General features: G+C 44.6%; 1 protein-coding gene and 1 long non-coding RNA gene across 4 annotated transcripts in view; both read right to left on the bottom strand.

Annotated features, from left to right (window-relative positions):
* The window catches only part of LOC135904974 (serine/threonine-protein kinase TBK1-like), a 151,334-nt gene extending 135,208 nt beyond the window's left edge, over positions 1–16,126 (bottom strand). For 2 of the 3 annotated variants that reach the window (XR_010565273.2, XM_065435966.2), the window contains exon 1: positions 8,721–8,905. The gene's annotated coding sequence lies outside the window, so the exon portion shown is untranslated. Of the gene's footprint in view, positions 1–8,720; positions 8,906–15,983 lie in introns of those variants that run through there. The other variant, XM_065435967.1, reaches the window with a different exon arrangement.
* On the bottom strand, positions 10,908–11,623 carry LOC135905024 (uncharacterized). Its single transcript, XR_010565295.2, has 2 exons — positions 11,514–11,623; positions 10,908–10,994 (listed from the first exon to the last, which is right to left on the bottom strand). It is a non-coding gene; the product is annotated as an uncharacterized lncRNA (long non-coding RNA).
* Positions 16,127–19,724: the final 3,598 nt, after the last annotated feature.

Here is a 19,724-nt window from a genome sequence, read left to right as displayed (position 1 = left end):
GGCTCATTAGCGTCAACGTATAAACTTTGTACAGGCGATGTCCTGTAGGCACCGCTCGCCAGTCGTAGGCCAAGATTGTGAACCGGATCAAGTCGCTTAATGTAGGACTGCCTAGCTGCTCCATAAACTACACTACCGTAGTCGAGGATGCTACGTACAAGGGACCGGTATATACGTAATAGACATGTTCGGTCAGATCCCCAGTGCTTACGTGATAAAACCTTACTTAAGGATATTTAGCGCTTTATTTGCTTTAATTTTAGTTGCGTTAATGTGGGACAGGAAGTTCAGTTTAGTGTCAAACGTTACGCCTAGAAATTTATAGTGTTCTTTGACGGGCAGCGTTGTAACATGTAAAGTGAGACCTGGAGTGCAATGTAATACCCCTGCCAAGCGGGCAAGTTAAAGGGCCCCTGAAACGGTTCGGACAAATTTTGTAGGCGCATAGCGTACAGCTTAAGTAGAACATTCGCACCACAATTTAAGTGAAGCGTTACGTATTAATGGAGCTGCAAGCGATTAGAAGTTACCCTCCTCCCTAGCTATGCTTTTCCTCCTCAACTCGCTCGCCGAGCGAGCGGCGCTAAGCTCCGCCTTCACTGGTTCAGCGTCACGATGCAACGTCACATCGCTCACTTCCGGTTGTTTAGAAGCACGCCCCCTCCCGCGCGAGACCTCTCCGCAAGCCGCTTGGCCGTCGACCGAGAGCTATCGAAGCAGCGTGCGTTGCGAGCATTCTGTCGTAGCGCCGAACGTGTCCGGTACTCCACTAAAAACAGGCAAGCTGGTCATTTCGGCAAATGACTGGAGGCATGAACTCAAGCTGATGAAGGAACTTTAGCGTAGACGTACGTGAGCAGCCTGATCAGTCTGCACGGTCCAGACACTTGCTGGCGCAGCGCTTAACCAGTCAAACAAAGCGCTAATATTGCTCTAACCAAGTGTAAAGCATTTTAAACATTTATAAATCAACGTGTTGATGATTACACTCCTGCGAAAAACACACACCAGCAGCAAAGAATACACTTCGTGGCTGCTACTGTGTATGGTTGAGCTCTGTGCCACCAGGTGGCTGCACCGTGCAGACCGTTCACATTTGCCCTTCTGCTCATCTCGTGGCTCATCCCGGCACAGTCAAGCGGCCAGACCCTGTCCCCTTCAGAATCAGAATCAGAATCGGTTTTTATTGAGATCATTAGAATGATTACAAGTTGTTAATATTCAGGAGGAGGTCCCGGAGTCAAAGACTGCAATGGGACCTCCTTTACAAAGTAAACGTAATAAAACTAAAGCACAGCAGTTTTCAACACATTGTTAAAAAATTACAGGTTTTAGTATGAATACCATGATTGAAGAATTACATATGCATAAATGTCATGAAAAAAATCTCTGTAACACAATCTCGTTCACAACTGATGAAGTAACTGCGTAGATGACGTGACGAACATAGTAGAATTTGTTAACTCTAATGTATATGTGATACAAGAACAGAAACCTAACGGTATGGCAATGAAAATGAAATGAAGGGACCCTGAAAGAAATGTTATGAGTATGGACTAGGCATCAGTATTCGACATAATGTAATCTTTTAGTTGTTTCTTGAATTCGTGGATTTTAAGTGTTTTTATGTAAATTGGTAGTTTGTTCCAAAATGCGATAGATGAAAAATGGACGCTCTGTTTGCCATAATTAGTATGAATTTTAGGTAAAATGAAGTTCCTATTTATTGCAAACCTGGTAATATTAGTATTTAATAGAGAAGACTGTGGTAACAAGCTACCGCGTCGTGTGTAATTGATTTGGCGGAACAAAAAGGTACCTAGATTATATTTAACGAGTTGTGTGACTGTAAGAATGTGATTAGTTCGTAAAAGATATGAGGCGTTGTTATTATATGGGCTAAACGTAATTATCCTAATAGCCTGATTCTGTAGAATTTGCAATGAGTTTAAATGGGTTACGTAAGTGTTTCCCCAGCAAGTAACGCAGTAAATGATGTGGGAATGAATAAATGAAAAGTATAATGATAGTAATATTTGATGGTCAAATATGTTTCGTGCTTTTAGAAGTACCCTAATCCCGTAGGCAATCTTCTGTTTTAGTTTGGTTATGTGTTCAGTAAATTTAAGATGTTTGTCTACTTCTATACCAAGATAATTGCATGAAAAACTTGCAGTGATAGGACTTCCGCCTAATAAGATAGGAGGAATGGAGTGAAGTGTTCGTTGGTGGGAAGTGAATACAACAAATTTTGTTTTAGACGGGTTTATCTGTAGCTGGTTAGTTTGGCACCACTCCATCAGGCTGTGTAAGTCGCTATTAAGGTTAGATACTAAGGTTGTAATACATTTATTGGAATTAATAATAGTAGTATCATCTGCATAAAGTATACATTTCGAAAAGGACAGGCAGTTAGGCAGATCATTCACGTATAATAAAAACAAAAGCGGACCCAATATGGAACCCTGGGGCACACCAATATTAGTGAACATGGTTTTAGAATGAACGGCTGAAATGGTTACTACTTGCATTCTGTCTGTTAGGTAATCTTGTAGTAACAAGAGCGCTGGGCCGGTGATTCCCAATGATTCAAGCTTACGAAATAAGATGCGGTGATTTATTTTCTCAAACGCTTTGCTTAAATCTACAAACACTGACGCTGCATAATTCCCTTCATCAATAGCTAGTTTTAGTTGATCGGTTAGAGCAATGAGAGCCAGTTCGGTCGAGTAACCCGAGCGAAAGCCGTATTGGAATGGTGAGAGAATGTTAAATTTTGTAAGGTAATTAGTTAAACGTTTTTCTATTAGCTTTTCGATTACCTTACTAAAGAATGGTAATACACAGATGGGGCGATAATTGGAAATTAAAGAGCGGTCACCTTTCTTAAAAATTGGGGTGATCTTGCCTTGTTTTAGCTGTTGTGGGAAACTGCCTGATTTAAACATGACGTTGATTATGTCTGCAAGGACATCACTTATTAGGGGTGCAATTAATTTTATATGGGAAGGATGTAATTTATCGATGCCGGCGCCGGTTATTTTCATGTTGTTTATAATGTTTAGAACTTCCTGAGATGTAGTTGGAAATAAAAAGAAAGAATGTGGCAGGCGCTGGGGCACGGGATTGTCATGCGCAGGTGGCTGTAGCTCGCTGCTAAAGAAGAAATCAGCAAACGCATCAGCTATTTCTTTGGCGGTCTTGTATACCATACCCTGATATGCAATTTCTGTTATAGCTTCGCGATTATTTGCCCTGTTTGAGAAGGAGTTAACAATTTCCCATTTCTTTTTTACGTTTTTATCGCATTCCAAAATTTTCCTTTCGTACCATGTTTTTCTAGCTTTTTTCAATGTGGCAGAAAGTTGCGCTTGCGTTTGCCCTAATACTGGACTCGCGGTTTGCAGGTCGCTAGGTTTGCAGTCCACAAGGCAACAAAGTCGAATCATAGTGCTCGCGAAAAGACTGAAACCTACTCTGACCGCGGAGCTCTCGTCAAAATGGAGTACGTTGTAACACAAGCAGACGGCACTTGCTGTGTGCCGGAAGTGCTGAAGTGTACTAAAAAACTATTCTTGTGTATTCTCTTTAAGTTATTTTCTTTTTACAAAAACAAAGTAACTAACATTCCAACTATTACGAGCATCATTTGTTCACCATAAAGTTGGAAAAATTATCGACCACGCGCCCTGGTCAGCCAATCATATAGCTCGCCCATGTGACGTAATATGGGTTATTTGCACCATATGGGTAGGGGCGGCTTAAAATTCCGCCGAGCAGTGCGCTGCCATCGGCAGCGATGTGTATTTTTAAAACCTTATAATAAATTACACGCTTTACGCAGAGCACTTAGATGCATCAATTAATGATCAGAAGAACCTACTCTAACGACTCAGTACGTTTGTAGAAAATCGCCAAAATCGTTTCAGGGTCCCTTTAAGTGCACGTACGGCGAGTGCACTCGGTTTTTAAGTGCACTTTCCCAAATCTTAACGTCGCAGCGGAGTGTGCTCCCAGGTGAGTGCACTCAAGTCGGAGTACATTCACGAAACGCACTTTGCTGGCCGAGTGTGTAGCCTCGCCGCCAACGGTTTGAAGGAGTGCCTGGCCTCGCCACCAACGCTTTCAACGACGCAAAATGTAATGCATAGAAAAAGGACACAAAAGTTCATTTCAGTTATTGAGCAGCTTTTAACAATAAAATTTGTGTTCAGCGAGAAGCGAAACAGCACAATAAAGATACGATTTTATCATGTACGCAACTAACGGCGCCAGAATGATGCGGCACTGCGGCGCCGCCATGTTCATTCAGTTCGTGTTTATTTTGGTGTGAAAGCGTGCTGACCACGCCGGTCGTGCTTTGAGCCGTGTGCGTGGCATTTTGCAGTGTAGCTAAATATCGAACTCACCATCTTTGCTCATATATACTCACTCATATTCTGTTCTAGCAGGATCATGAGCAGGATCACCTGCCACCTCGCCGCACGCCGCGATGCTGTTTTGGATTGACTAGGCATTCGTCTTGGCCAGCATTGACTTGCAACACACTTATTATAAAAGCATCTTCGTTCTTTGTTGAGACAAATAGATGAAGTTTGTTTTTATATTAATTCTACTTAAAACAATCGCTTTTTAGCAGCTTTCTCTTGTTAATTTACTAATTTACATCTTTAAAAATGCGCTCTTAGCATGTCGCCGTTTTTCTTTTTTTACTGCGAGTGCACTCTGTTTTCCCGTTAAGAAGCGCGTTGCCTAAAGTGTGACTCAGTCCCGAAGTGCACTCCCCGTAAGTGCACTTAACTTGCCCGCTTGACAGGGGTATAACCCTCGCTTCTGCGAAAAGAGAACTGTAACAGTTTTGTGTGTTGAGAACCGGAAACCATTTTTATCAGCCCATTGTGTAAGATTATTTATTGTTATTTGTAGTTGTCGTTCGCAGGTGGGTAGGTTTGAGGCGCGGCAAGCTCTCTGCAAATCGTCGACATATATTGAGTGCATAACTGATGGTGGGATGACTTTATTTACAGAGTTCATTTTGACTATGACGAGCGTCATGCTAAGAATGCAACCTTGTGGAACGCCATTTTCTTGTGTGAATGTAGTCGAGAGTATTGTGCCAAGACGTACTTGAAATGTTCGATTTGACATGAAATCGCATAGAGAATTTAGCATCCTTCCGCGAATTCCCATGTCAGCCAGGTCTCTCAGAATTCCATATCGCCATGTGGTATCATACGCCTTTTCAAAATCAAAGAAAACAGCAAGGCAGTATTGCTTGTGAAGAAACGCATCACGTATTTCATGCTCTAGTCGCACGAGATGGTCAGTGGTGGAGCAGCCCTTTTTGTATCCGCACTGGTGTTTGTCTATTAGGTTTTTTGTTTCTAGGATGAATGTGAGTCTTATGTTTATAATGCTCTCATAAGATTTGGCTAGACAACGTGTTAGTGCAATGGGTCTATAGCTTTCTAGGGGATGTAGCGGGTTTACCAGGTTTTAGAAAAGAAACTACTACCGCTTTTTTCCAATCTGTGGGCATTACCCCAGACTCCCATATTTTACTGAAAAATTTAAGAAGTGCCCCTACCGATGCTTGGGATAGGAGTGCCAGCATCGTGTAGTGCACACGGTCAAGACCTAATAACACACACCTTTTGTTTTGTTGTATTCATTTTGATTCCCCGTGAGCAGTGATGACGTAATGCTACCATTACTGTTACTTCGTTTTTTTGTGCAAAATGTACATTAGCCTGTCGCCTGACAACACCATGTCCCTATACTCTTCTTTACCATTATGTACATTTTGTTTGTTGACGTGCTATTTTCTATATTTTCATTATTGCTGTCTGATTGCTTTTATCTTTTCACAACATGTTACACTCTATCCATGCTTTTAGCGCTTGCTCTCACTGTTATGTTCTTCGCAGCAGCTGTTGCCAATGCATGTCATTGGAGGCCTAATGCCCTTCAAGCCAACATAGTTGTTGGCTTTCCTGCCACGTTCCAAGCTTTCCATATATGGAAAGGTGCAAAATAAAGTTGAGGTTGAACTAGGTAGAAGACCCGAATTTCGCCTTTCAGGTGGATGGGCTTATAGAGCCAACATGGGCTCACCATAAAACAAAATTGAACTGTGCAACAGCAGGAATTCAAACTAAGCGTGCATTGGTGTGGACATGACTTCAACACCAAGATGCTTCCAACCTCAATACGCATGAATACGATTAATTACTTCATCCTGTCTTCAAGCTGCATCACTTTGCATAAAAAAAAAGGACAAGTCGCTGGAAACTTGCAATTATGACAAACACTGCAGCAAAGTGCTTGCTGTCAGGTCTTGTTACCGTCCTGAGCAAGGTGGAGCACAGTCCTTTACATCTGGCAGTGAAAATTTTCTTGCCTCATTCTTCTCCGAGCTTCTATGCTCGCAGATCACCATGCGCAAGCAATTATTGTTTTAAGTAAAACATAACCAGATTTAAATCGTGTTTCTGCTCCTTTATGCAAGTTTTTGTTTATTAGTTGAGAGGTGATCTCAGTCCGTGAAGCAAATATCTTGTAGTATTAAACACAAACAGCTTTAACATCGTAAGCACGCAGCAATCTTCCATGCTTAAGGTGTTTGTGGAATAAATATCACTGCAGCAGCTGGACTTGAATCAGACCAAATTAGTTTTGATTTACCATCTTTACCATGTGCTAATTCAGGCACTGCTTAAAGGACCCTCTGACAGTACGAAAAACAATGGTGCTTCCCTCCTGGCTTCTTCGGTCTTTTCTTCACCCATAATACAAGCAGGGTCACACACATGTCACGTCATCAGGGTAAAAGTCGTCAATTAGTCCATTTACGAGGGATATCAGACCTTCGAGCCATGCCCCTCACATGTCTGCATTTCATCCATTTATTGAATACGGCAGGCCAGAAGGCCCAAAATGTGCAATAACAGGTTCGACGTTTCGGAATGTCAAAACTAGAAATGCACAGAACACAAGTACAAAAGTGCCGAAAATAATGTCTGCTACCTTATACAAAGCAATTACGGAAACAGCAGTCACATGACATAGGCATTAATTTCTTCTTGAAAGCATAGCCAAACAACTGAGTCCTTTTAAGCTATTGAGGGTGTTTTCGAACTAGAAAAGAGCACCAATGTGATGTTCATTACTGGCATAGACTCCACTTGTCTATTAAAGAAGCACACCACCAGAAAGAGAGTACACATAAGCAGGGCAGGGAAGATAAGAGAGAAACCACACTATCGCCTTCATGCTCAGAGCGGTCTAGGCCCTTTAAATCAAGAATGAAGTGGTACACGTTCTGGACATAATTCCAATCTAATCTGCACTAGCAATGGGCACGGACATTTTTCCTATGGCACTCTTGTGTTTTCTTCACTGCACTGTTACGACTTTTGGTGAACAGTGCTAAGCTATGCCTGGTTCTGTGTAGTTTGGCTTCTCGGCAATGTTATTTCTCATGCAGCAGCCAAAACTGTGCTCATTGGAATGATTGCAACGTGGACATGAACTTTGGATCAACAAGAATGCAAAAGCCTGGCACACCACAGTATGCCCAGGTGCCTGGAATTGGGGGATGCCCTCGCACAACGGACTTGAAGTAATGTTCGCACAGACTATGTATGCACTGTTTATCAAGATTACCGGCAGTGCAGTAAATTAAATTAATGGCAACTCAACAAATAGATTCGTGGCTTACGACTACACAAGCATTCCTGTAATAGTCTATTTCTTGCTTTACCTTTTTAAATTGGGTTAAGAAGGCGCACATATTTCTTAATTATAATTTGCAAGCTGTGTGTCTTTTGATAACACACAATGATGCCTTCAGGCTTAGTTGAATGTGTTAACCTTTGCGAACACTGTTTCTACTTGAATGTAATAACCGCTGATACAATTTGTTAAGACGAAGTAATGAACATCACTGCCTGTACGACTTTACAAACGAAAGACGACGCGGGCTTGTCGTTTTGAAGCATCAGGAGAGGAAAAAAACAATTCCAAAAAAAAAAACAATGAAACGGGTACCAAGATGTGACGGTTGTCAACAGCCTGCAAAACAATACGTTCGCGATGACATCGCTAGGTTGTTCTAAAAGATGCATTCGCGTTACGTCATCCGAATAACACCCGCTGACTGACAGCGAAGGAGACGAACCGGCTGCGGCCAAGACGGCAAACGATATTTTAATACAAGTACTTGGAGGCATGTCGCGCCTTAGGAGGCCTTGACAATGGTCAACAAGCACTTGAAGGTAATCCGAACAACATGGTCACGACCAGCCGAGCGTTGATGTTTGCAATACGGCTACTATCACACTAGACAAAAGACCTCTTAGCACCGTTTTTCCTGCAAGTCAACACCGTCTTGCTCGAGAAAATGCACCAGGTAAAGGGACAAAAATTCGCAGTAAGTGACGTTTCGCACGAAGTTAGCCACCACTTCAAGTTGAATGCGAAACAATAGCGCAATCAGCTGCACCGGCCACAACAAAAATCCCAGAACCGCACATGCAACGTGGGCAAAGTAACAAGGCCCAGGATTCACGACAGGAGACGTTCAGAACGCAGCGACACCGGGATTCCATCGAGATACGAGCTGGCCGGGTTGCAGATAAACAAAACAGGCAAACCCTATTGCGCTACATTGGGCAATGCCACAAATCGTGACGGCATTACTTCCGCCAGCCACTACTCACCAGACAAGACGGGGCAGCGAAAATCGCCTGGGCCACCTGTCAACCGACGTTGTGCGACCGTGTTGTCACATGGACAGCGCGCAGATATTCTCGCAGAGCCAGCGTCCGCGATGGTAGATGAAATCAGAAACGCACTGCGCTTAGGACCAACGCCTCCTTTAAAAAGATGCCTGCCGCGTGCGCCGAAAACCTGCTGCCCTTACCTTTCCCTCCTTCCTCCGTTCCGCGTGAGGCGGTAGCGAGCGATCCTTGCGGCGGTCGCTTGCAACACATGCGCGCATGCGCACATCACCCCATGGAAGCGCGGCCGGCGCGGCTGTGAGCGCGCGCCGTAGCAGACGACGTGTCTACGGCAGACGACGCCTTCCACATGTTTTCAACAATTTACGCAGACGAAAACAAAAGCGCACAATGCTTAAAGTAAAAAGTCCCAAATAAAGTGATTTGAGTCTCTCATAAGTACTTATCTAATGAAGTTTAACTATTTTATTAAAATTGTGTTGGCAGATCTACTAGCAGAAGAACTACTTATAACGTATATCTGCGTGACTGCCGCCGCTCGCTGCTTGCAAATTGCAATCGCTCCGTTCTTTTCGCACTTCAGCACTAGTTTTATTTGTTCTGTGTGTTACGTAAAGCGCGATGCGCTATTGCTGCGTCCCACGCTGCACCTCAAGCGAACGACGAAAGGAGCCCGGAGTGTCCTTCCATGAGCTACCATCCGACAGCGCTACGCGGAGGCGATGGATGACTGCAATAGCGCGAGAGGTTTCGGCACCTAACACAACATCTTATTACACTGTTGTGTGCAGCCTGCACTTCAAACCATCTGATTTCCGAGACGACTGCAAACGACGACGTCTACTAAAGCCAGGCGCAGTGCCCAGTGTGTTCAGTGCCCGGACGCCGCGCACGGAGAAATGCGGCGCTCCGGCGAAACCCGAAGATCGAGGAACCGGAAAACGCAAGCGCGAGCCTTCGCCAAGTGTGCCTTGCGTGTCAGTGAGTGGAGACGAGCAACACGAAGATGTGGTCGCAGAAAGCAAGGGAGCACCTTCAACTGAACAACCTGCCGAGCTGGCGACATCACGAAGTGCTGCTGGACAAACCAGCGGGCAATTCCCAGATGGTAGAAGCAGCACACTCGGCTTTGAACATGGCGCGATTGCACCGATCGGCGCATCGCATGAGCCTGCAGAAAATAGCGAACAGGTCACAATTGTTGCCACAGCTTTGAGGAACAAGAAACGAAAAACCAAAGCCATTGTTAAACGGTCATTCGCCACACAGACAGCGCCAACACCGCATTCTTCAACTTTTTCCGTCCAGCGGAAGCGATGGCGACAAAAAGAACGCGCCCTGAGAGTGAAAATTGATAGACTAAGCAGAACAGTGGACGTGTACAAGCAAGAGCTGCAGAAGCTTAAGGAAAGCTGCTTAGTGAGTGCATTTTTAGAAGTTGCGGCCGATGCAGAAGACGGAAGTGCGAAAGCAGTGCTGCTTCGAGACCAAGTTAGGAATTACAAGACGAAGAAACCACAGTGGTCTGAAATCACCATCAGACATTGCATCGTTATTCGACACCTGTCGACAAAGGCCTACGAGCACATCAGATCTGAGGGGCTTCCCAGTTGAAAAAAACAATTGGACCCAATTGGAAAATTTCCACTTGTTTCCAATTGGTCCCATTTGTGTATTAGTACCCAATTGGGCCACTTGGAACAATTGGGCCAATTGGTTGTATACCATCTGGCTCAAATGGTGCAGTTGGCATTAAACCAATTGGTTGTATACCATTTGGCTCAAATGGTGCAGTTGGCATAAAACCAATTGGTTGTTGCCAATTGGGTCATATGTGCAGTTGGCATAGAACCAATTGGGCCAATTGGCATGGAACCAAATGGTGCAAATGGAGCCGCTCGACGGGTCAAATGGTTTCGACTGTGCACCGCCTGCCTGCGCTGTGTGAATCTGGCAACCTAGCACAGCAATAAGGAACCACATTATTACGTGTTGCTCGGCTAGTTGGTTCATATATATTGTGATCTAATATGATGCAATACAATACGAACAGCACAGAAAGAGAATCTCTTCATTAATACTCTTCCCCATGCTTTTCTTGCTTCACATCAAGGAGCCACTACTTCCTTAAGATGATAACTACATGTGACAATGAGGCAACAAGTGAAAAGTAGGATTTAAAGCTTTATTACTAAGAAAAATGCAATGCGGGATACTGTTCATGGTCCTTTTCCGGTCTAGTCGCGCCACAACCTGCAGAAATGGATAAAAAAGAAAGACAGCATTGTGTATGGAATCCTGAAAAACCTGTTGCCCTCAAAAGCTGGCACGACAGGCAAGCTGATATTAGATAAAAAGGCACCTCAATTTTAATATTCGGCAATCCAACCAGGTTGAAGAGAGTAACAATTTGCGGTTTATGTAGCTAAGGTTCAAGCAGCAAATGCAAGAAAATTGTTCTAATCAGTATATATTTTTCGCTGTTCTGTCAATGTCAGCAATGTTCTCACCCACGTAGTGATTCATACGTTTCACCAGTGCTGTCACAACGCTCTCGGGGAAACCTTGCTTTTAAAGAAACGCTCATGCAATACACTTGAAGCATTTTTGTCGAAATTAGTTCAGTGCATCATGCATATTTGCTACATTACACAAAAGCGTATACATATATCTGTGCAATCATTTAACTCAAGCGAGTGTGCGTGACCCGTGCACTTGTGCAGTGCAGTAATGCAAATTAATTACAAGAGCTTTGGAAACGCGGCAACTTACCTCCGATCTGCAAAATTCTGGCAAGGTAGTGGGCACACGTGCCGGCCGCATTTGTCCACTTCACCATATAAAAACCCGCCGAAAAGTCGTCGTCAGGCTTGAAGTTCTTTATGTCTGTCACTGGCACAATTGCCAAATGTTTGTCGATTTCGTGCCGCACGAAGCACGCAGGGCGATCAGGACAAAGCGCAGAATGCAGTGCAGCACGCATGCACGACTGTCGACGACTTTTTTTGTTGCTGCCATGGTTGTTGGTTGTTGCACACACGAGCACATGTTGCTAATGTTGATGTCGATTATGCTGCCCCGTTCGGTCGCCAAGGAAAAAATGACGCTGAGACAAAATTTAATTCCAAGGAAGAATTATTTCATAGATGTGAAATTTAATATTTAAACAATATTGCTAAATTACAAATTGCATTATGCCTAAAAGTTGTTTGAGTCGTGTGTTTAAGAAACACATAAAAAAGTGCAAGTTTTTTTTTTTTACTGTTTAACATGATCAATACATCGCGACCACTTTTTTTTTACGGTTGTTCCCCATTTACTTGCCCTCCAAATGACAAATAGTGTCTTCCAATCTCACGAATCCAATCTCGAATCTCGCGTCCAAATCTCAAAAGGAAAAGAGAAATCTGCAAATTTTGTACACAAGAGACATTAACATTTTCTCACTTAAATTTTATCCAAATGGTTTTGATAACTCCAATTGGACCATGTGGCAATTCGGATTTACCCAAATGGTCCTGCTGGAGACTCCATCTGGCCCAATTGGAAGGGAGGGTTTCCATATGAACCAATTGGCCGTTCTAACTGATCCAAATGGTCCTGCTGGAGAAAACACTTGGTCCAATTGGAAATTGCCGTTTCCAGTTGGACCCATTGATATTTCCAAATGGTTTCAATTGTTTTTTTCGACTGGGTTCTCCGACTACCATGTCGAAGCACTCTACAGAAATATATTGGAACAGTCGCCGGAGAAGTCGGGTTTAACGACCTGGTACGTTGCCGCCTGGAAGCAGAACTTCAAAATCTGCAAACACCTCAGTCCAAGGTGTGCGGTCTCGTGGTAGACGAGATGAGGATTCGGGAGAAGCTGATTTACAACAAGCAAAGAGATGCATTTGTAGGTGATGTTGACATGGGCCCTGAACTCCAAGATATTGTTCCCAGCTCAGAAGACGAAGTCCTAGCCAACTCTCTTTTGTGCTTTTTACTGTGCGGTCTGCATGCGAGGTTTAAGATACCTGTAGGGTATTTTTTTACCAAAGGCTGCACGGGAGAACAGCTGGCAGTAGTTGTACGCCACGTGCTCAAGAAGACGACCGATATAGGGTTCGACATCGTCCGGCTGGTGACCGACAACCACAAGGTGAATGTGGCAGCGATGGATATTCTGTGCGGAGGCAAGGCGAGCATACAGGCTTCGCACCCTGCCGATCCCTCTAAGGAGATTTTTCTTTCTTTCGACCAAAGCCATATCATCAAAAATGTGAGGTCACAGTTTCTGGCGAAGGAATTCGGTAAAGAAAAGCAGATCACATCAAGGTATGTGAAAAGTCTGTATAAAATGCAGAAAAACTCGACAGTGAGGCCAGTAAGGTTCCTGACCAGAAAACACCTGTATCCAACAAACATCGAAAAAATGAACGTCAGGTCAGCGGTTCAGTTGTTTTCAGTTCCCGTAACTGCCGCACTTTGCTACCTCAAAGATCAGGCCGGCCACACATGTGATCTGGACTTCGCTTCAGCAGGACCCACAATTGAATTCATGCAAATGATACAGAGGTGGTTTACATTAATGGACATCAGCAACTGCCAACAACACATCCATTGCAACAACGCCGACGCCCGCCAGTTTACGGATGCTGATGATCCTAGATTAGAGTGGCTCGAGATTGTTTTTCTTGCTTACATCGAAGACCTCAGGAAGGAAAGTGCAGCTGGCAGCTTTTTAAGCAAGGAAACATACCACGCTCTTGTCTTTGCGACCACGTCAAATGTGCAGTGCATTCGTCACTTGCTGACTGTGAAGAAGTTCCGGTTTGTGCTCACACGCAAAATGTCGAGTGACCCGATAGAGTCCATGTTTGGCTTTCTGCGCCGAAGTTGCGGTAGCAATGATATACTTGACGTGAAGAGCGCGATATGCGGGCTGGAAAAAATGCTAAAGACAGGCATCGTTGCTGCCTCCGACCAGAGCAACGTTCAGAGCTCGACATCATTCGTCGCAAGGCAGCTGCTTCCCATTCAACACAGCCCCACCATGCCTGCCACCGGTAACAAGTTTCTCGACCAGGCAGTGAACGACTTAAAGAACCACCTCACAACGTTGACACCATGCATAACAGGTCCGGACGAAGCCAGCGTCGCCATGGTTGGAGGCTTCATAGTGAGAGCTGCAAGTGAAACCATTGACTGCTCGAACTGCATCGCCCTATTGCAGAGTCAGAAAGGCAACACACCTCTCCTTGGCCTCATTGCCCACCAAGATCGGGGCGGGCTCTTCTACCCGAGCCAAGAACTCGCAAAACTGTTGATTGGTCTTCGGAAGCTTGTAGACCACGTGCTTCCCCACAGAAAACATTTCACAAAGCCCTTGGAGGTTTGCGTTGAGAGAAGTGTCGCAGCGCTCATGGAACTTAATGTTCTCAGCTGTGGCAACACAGACAGCGACCATCGCAAGGTTCTCCTGCAGCTCATCACTAAGAAGTTTATGAAGCCGCTGTTCACCAACTATGCCGTCAGCGCTAGCGACAGGAATGCGGTTGTTAAGTTCCTTGACCGCAAACCTCTGTCCCGCAAGGTGCTTAAACTGTAATTAAGGGAATGTGACCGCGGCGGCCTCATTTCAATGGAGACTATATGTAAAAAGGCACGTGTGCTTGCGTTGTAGTGCACGTTAAAGAACCCCAGGTGGTCAAAACTAATCCGGAGCCCTCCACTAGCTACGGCATGCCTCATAATCAGAACTGGTTTTGGCACGTAAAACCCCAGAAAGAAGATGGACCCTTCATTACGCACACACCAAGTTCAAGTGAATAGCTTTCATGTTGTCGTTGAACCTGCTTTGAGTACACCACAATTTTCAGCAGAATTACGCGCTACTAGTAATGCTGCGCGAAGTGACATGCAAGGATGAGAGCGTGTACGTGTAAAACAAACTGCTTCGGGCTTCTTGTTACGTTACTCGTGAACGCTACTTAGACTTAGTGAACCAATTGCCATAACTGCAAGAAACTACAATTTCGTCGAAAGTAGCCAGAGCACAACCAGTTTATTCAAGTACAAGTGAACAGATGTGTTGCGATGTCTCCCTGTGTCGCCGCGCTTTCCAAGCAGCCGCCGCCGCTACCGCCGCGCGCCGCGACACCACACCGCCCCAGCCCCCTTGGAGGAGATAGGGCTGTAGGTAGCGCCATCTCTTGACAACCGGCCGCAACTCAAGGCGCGACGGCTACAATGGGTAAGCGAGCGACGCCGCAGGCATCTTTCTAGAGGAGGCGTTGTTAGGACACACGTTCCCCGCGGACCACTCGAGCGAGCGAATTACTCACGTGAAGAAGTAAAACAAAAACGACAACAATCAACAAATCTTTGAAGTATTTTTTTTTTATATACAATGTACCTGGACTCTTTACTGTAGTGCGCCAAATTTAGAAGCACTGCGTACTGCGTCTCGTAGAAACTCCAGCACAAAATATGTCGGATACAAGCATATACAACTTAAATAGAACAGCAGTTGGCAAGCAAAGCACATGGACCACGCACGACATAGAGTTTCACATAATAAATTATTGTATGAAACTACGGTTCTTAACCCCGAGAACAAACTACAGGGGCGCCGCGAGCGTCGCTCGCGTGACGTCAGCGCACGGACCCACGCCTGTCGTCTGCTGCAGAGGGTACACTGCATTTGGGGCGGTGTCCGGGCGACTTTGCAGTGTTTTCGTTTCTTCGCTCCATCTATTTTTTATACTTGCGGCGCTCGTCTCAAATATATTTTTGCGCTGTCTTCGTTCACGAAAATTTATTCAAGGAGCTTATTTCTTAGACGACAATACAGTTCTCAAAGGCAACGCCACAGTGCCATCCGAAGGAGCGCAGACCAGCCCATTTCGGGTTTTTCATGCGCGGAACGACAACCGCAAACGCACAGCATATAAGAATCCAGTTGATACCATACCTGCCGGGGTATGTCATTAACGCTGGCAATATATGACGTGTATAACAGTTACCTTGATTTTCATCTGCTAAAACAGGTTTGCTCACGACGAGTAGTTCATGGTATATTATCTAAATTTTTCATTTCTTCACAGAAACGCTCCAGAGTAACACGAGGACTTAACTAACACTGCAATTGAGATTCTACCAGCATCACTTGCTTCTTTAAAGGGATACTAAAGATAAGAATGATTTCTTCTGCATCAGCAAATTACCTTTCTATGACAACAAAAACCCCATTCTTACCACGATGAGACGCTTCGTTAACCAGAAAAGCGCAAGAACGAAAGACGGGTGGCGACGCCTCCTTCAAGTTCCCGCACCTGGTCGCTGTGACATCATGGATTTTGATGGCATCTTTTAGGGCCTACTTAATTTACACCGGTACAGATTGACTACATTGTGTTCTAAAGAAGCCAAATATTAAACATGGCAAGTTTCGGGAACCTTTGCTCAGCCGACGTGGCCCAAATGCGAACACATATACTTTGGAATCCTTGATGTCACATTGACGTACCGGCGTCGGGGTTTCGGCGCGAAATTCAAAGAATGATACTTCGACCTTCATTTTATCATCTAATAATCAAACTGTTATTTTGAAACGACTGCCTGCAGGCTTCTCAAACAATGCTTTATTAGCCTCAACTGATTTATTGTTTCGCTTTAGTGTCCCTTTAACTGCTTCTCGAAATTAGGGGGTTCTTCACGTGTTTATTTTAGGTTGCGATAATTTGAAGTAAAGCTAGTTGAGGCTTACAGCTGTTTGCAGAATACGAAAAGAAATGTACAAATATATATTCTATTTTCCATGCCACACGTTCAACTCACTTGAGTTTACTGGTGTTTGTTGCTTGAGGAATATGCATGACGAATCTGTCTGGCGAACTTACATACGCTGTACGGCCCATATTTTTTTGTGAAATATGCTTTTTGGACTATATGGCAGCAGCCAGAAAGAAGTCATCATCATCATCATCAGCCTGGTTACGCCCACTGCAGGGCAAAGGCCTCTCCCATACTTCCCCAACAATCCCGGTCATGTACTAATTGTGGCCATGCCGTGCCTGCAAATTTCTTAATCTCCTCCGCCCACCTAACTTTCTGCAGCCCCCTGCTACGCTTCCCTTCCCTTGGAATCCAGTCCGTAACCCTTAATGACCATCGGTTATCTTCCCTCCTCATTGCCCATGCCCATTTCTTTTTCTTGATTTCAACTAAGATGTCATTAACTCGCGTTTGTTCCCTCACCCAATCTGCTCTTTTCTTATCCCTTAACGTTACACCTATCATTCTTCTTTCCATAGTTCGTTGCGTCGTCCTCAATTTGAGTAGAACACTTTTCGTAAGCCTCCAGGTTTCTGCCCCGTAGGTGAGTACTGGTAAGACACAGCTATAATATATTTTTCTCTTGAGGGATAATGGCAACCTGCTGTTCATGATCTGAGAATGCCTGCCAAACGCACCCTAGCCCATTCTTATTCTTCTGATTATTTCCGTCTCATGATCCGGATCCGCCGTCACGACCTGCCCTAAGTAGATGTATTCCCTTACGACTTCCAGTGCCTCGCTGCCTATTGTAAATTGCTGTTCTCTTCCGAGACTGTTAAGCATTACTTTAGTTTTCTGCAGATTAATTTTTGGACCCACTCTTCTGCTTTGCCTATCCAGGTCAGTGAGCATGCATTGCAATTGGTCCCCTGAGTTACAAAGCAAGGCAATATCATCAGCGAATCGCAAGTTACTAAGGTATTCTCCATTAACCTTTATCCCCAATTCTTCCTAATCCAGGTCTCTGAATACCACCTGTAAACACGCTGTGAATAGCATTGGAGATATCGTATCTCCCTGCCTGACGCCTTTCTTTATTGGGATTTTGTTGCTTGCTTTATGGAGGACTACGGTGGCTGTGGAGCCGCTATAGATATCTTTCAGTATTTTTACATACGGCTCGTCTACACCCTGATTCCGTAATGCCTCCACGACTGCTGAAGTTTCGACAGAATTAAACGCTTTCTCGTAATCAATGAAAGCTATATATAAGGGTTGGTTATATTCCGCACATTTCTCTATCACCTGATTGATAGTGTGAATATGATCTATTGTTGAGTAGCCTTTACGGAATCCTGCCTGGTCCGTTGCTTTACAGAAGTCTAAGGTGTTCCTGATTCTATTTGCGATTACCTTAGTAAATAGTTTGTAGGCAACGGACAGTATAAGCTGATCGGTCTATAATTTTTCAAGTCTTTGGCATCCCCTTTCTTATGAATTAGGATTATGTTAGCGTTCTTCCAAGATTCCGGTACGCTCGAGGTCATGAGGCATTGCGTATACAGGGTGGCCAGTTTCTCTAGAACAATCTGTCCACCATCCTTCAACAAATCTGCTGTTACCTGATCCTGCCCAGCTGCCTTCCCCCTTTGCATATCTCCCAAGGCTTTCTTTACTTCTTCCGGCGTTAACTTTGGGATTTCGAATACCTCTAGACTATTCTCTCTTCCATTATCGTCGTGGGTGCCACTGGTACTGTATAAATCTTTATAGAACTCCTCAGCCACTTGAACTATCTCATCCATATTAGTAATGATATTGCCGCATTTGTCTCTTAACGCATACATCTGATTCTTGCCAATGCCTAGTTTTTTCTTCACTGCTTTTAGGCTTCCTCCGTTCCTGAGAGCATGTTGAATTCTATCCATATAATACTTCCTTATGTCAGCTGTCTTACGCTTGTTGATTAACTTCGAAAGTTCTGCCAGTTCTATTCTCGCTGTAGGGTTAGATGCTTTCATACATTGACGTTTCTTGATCAGATCTTTCGTCTCCTGCGATAGTTTGCTGGTATCCTGCCTAACTGAGCTACCACCGACTTCCATTGCACACTCCTTAATGATGCCCACAAGATTGTTGTTCATTGCTTCAACACTAAGGTCCTCTTCCTGAGTTAAAGCCGAATACCTGTTCTGTAGCTTGATCTGGAATTCCTCTATTTTCCCTCTTACCGCTAACTCATTAATCGGCTTCTTATGTACCAGTTTCTTCCGTTCCCTCCTCAGGTCTAGGCTAATTCGACAATGAGCACTCAGCTCCCGACGACGAGCATACACTAGCAGCCAACAATCGCTGCTTATAAACACTTGGTCCCCCCCCCCCCCCTTGATTCCAAGCGGAAGGAAACGTTCATCCAGTCATCGTTCTACGTCACCGTTCGATGTCACCGAAGATGACCCGCCTTTCTGGAGGTGGAGGAGGGCTCACATACACGCAGGGGCGTAGCCAGGGGGGGGGGGTGGCTTATGGGGCTTCAGCCCCCCCCCGAAATTTTTTCGTGCTGTTCATGCACCGCCGACCAAAGTGACCGCCGGCGCCGGAAATCCCTCTGAATTTTGTCTAGAATGTCTTTTTGACGCTCGAAAAGACATTTAACCGTAAAGATTTCGAACTCGGGCTGGATTTCGTGGCAACGCCCATACACCGGCAGTCACATAACGCCAAGCAGTCCCATCCGAGCACAAAGTTTCAACGGCGCTTTGACTGTGAGCGGGCTCGCCGCGGCATCTCACTGAGGCCACGGAATCTATGGAGCGCATGGATATCAATTGCGAAACTTTATGGGTATAAATCTAATAAGCTCTTGATGTGAAACGTGCATTGACATTTCCAAAGTTGAGCTTTAAATTTTCAATTGCGGAACTTTGTGGGTTTAATGCTGTTTTAAACATTTGACACCAAAGGTCCATTGACTTTTCTAAAGTCTTACATCGGAACATACAAAGAGACAAGCCAAATTAATACACTAGCAGACGGGTTGACAAAGCACGCAGCGAGGTCCAATGAGACGATGCGTTGGGGTGGGTCATTTGTGCCGTCATGTCACATAAAAAAATATCAACATTTTTTTTTTTTACCTACGCCAGAACATCCATGTCAAGACACTCAAGCCAGCCAAAGTAACTACGTTCTTATTTATTTTTTCTACTTTGACTTTTA

Source organism: Dermacentor albipictus, chromosome 6 (assembly GCF_038994185.2).
Source record: "Dermacentor albipictus isolate Rhodes 1998 colony chromosome 6, USDA_Dalb.pri_finalv2, whole genome shotgun sequence".
In the NCBI taxonomy this organism is placed as follows: Eukaryota; Metazoa; Arthropoda; class Arachnida; order Ixodida; family Ixodidae; genus Dermacentor; species Dermacentor albipictus.
This window is presented reverse-complemented; position numbering and strand designations above follow the sequence as displayed.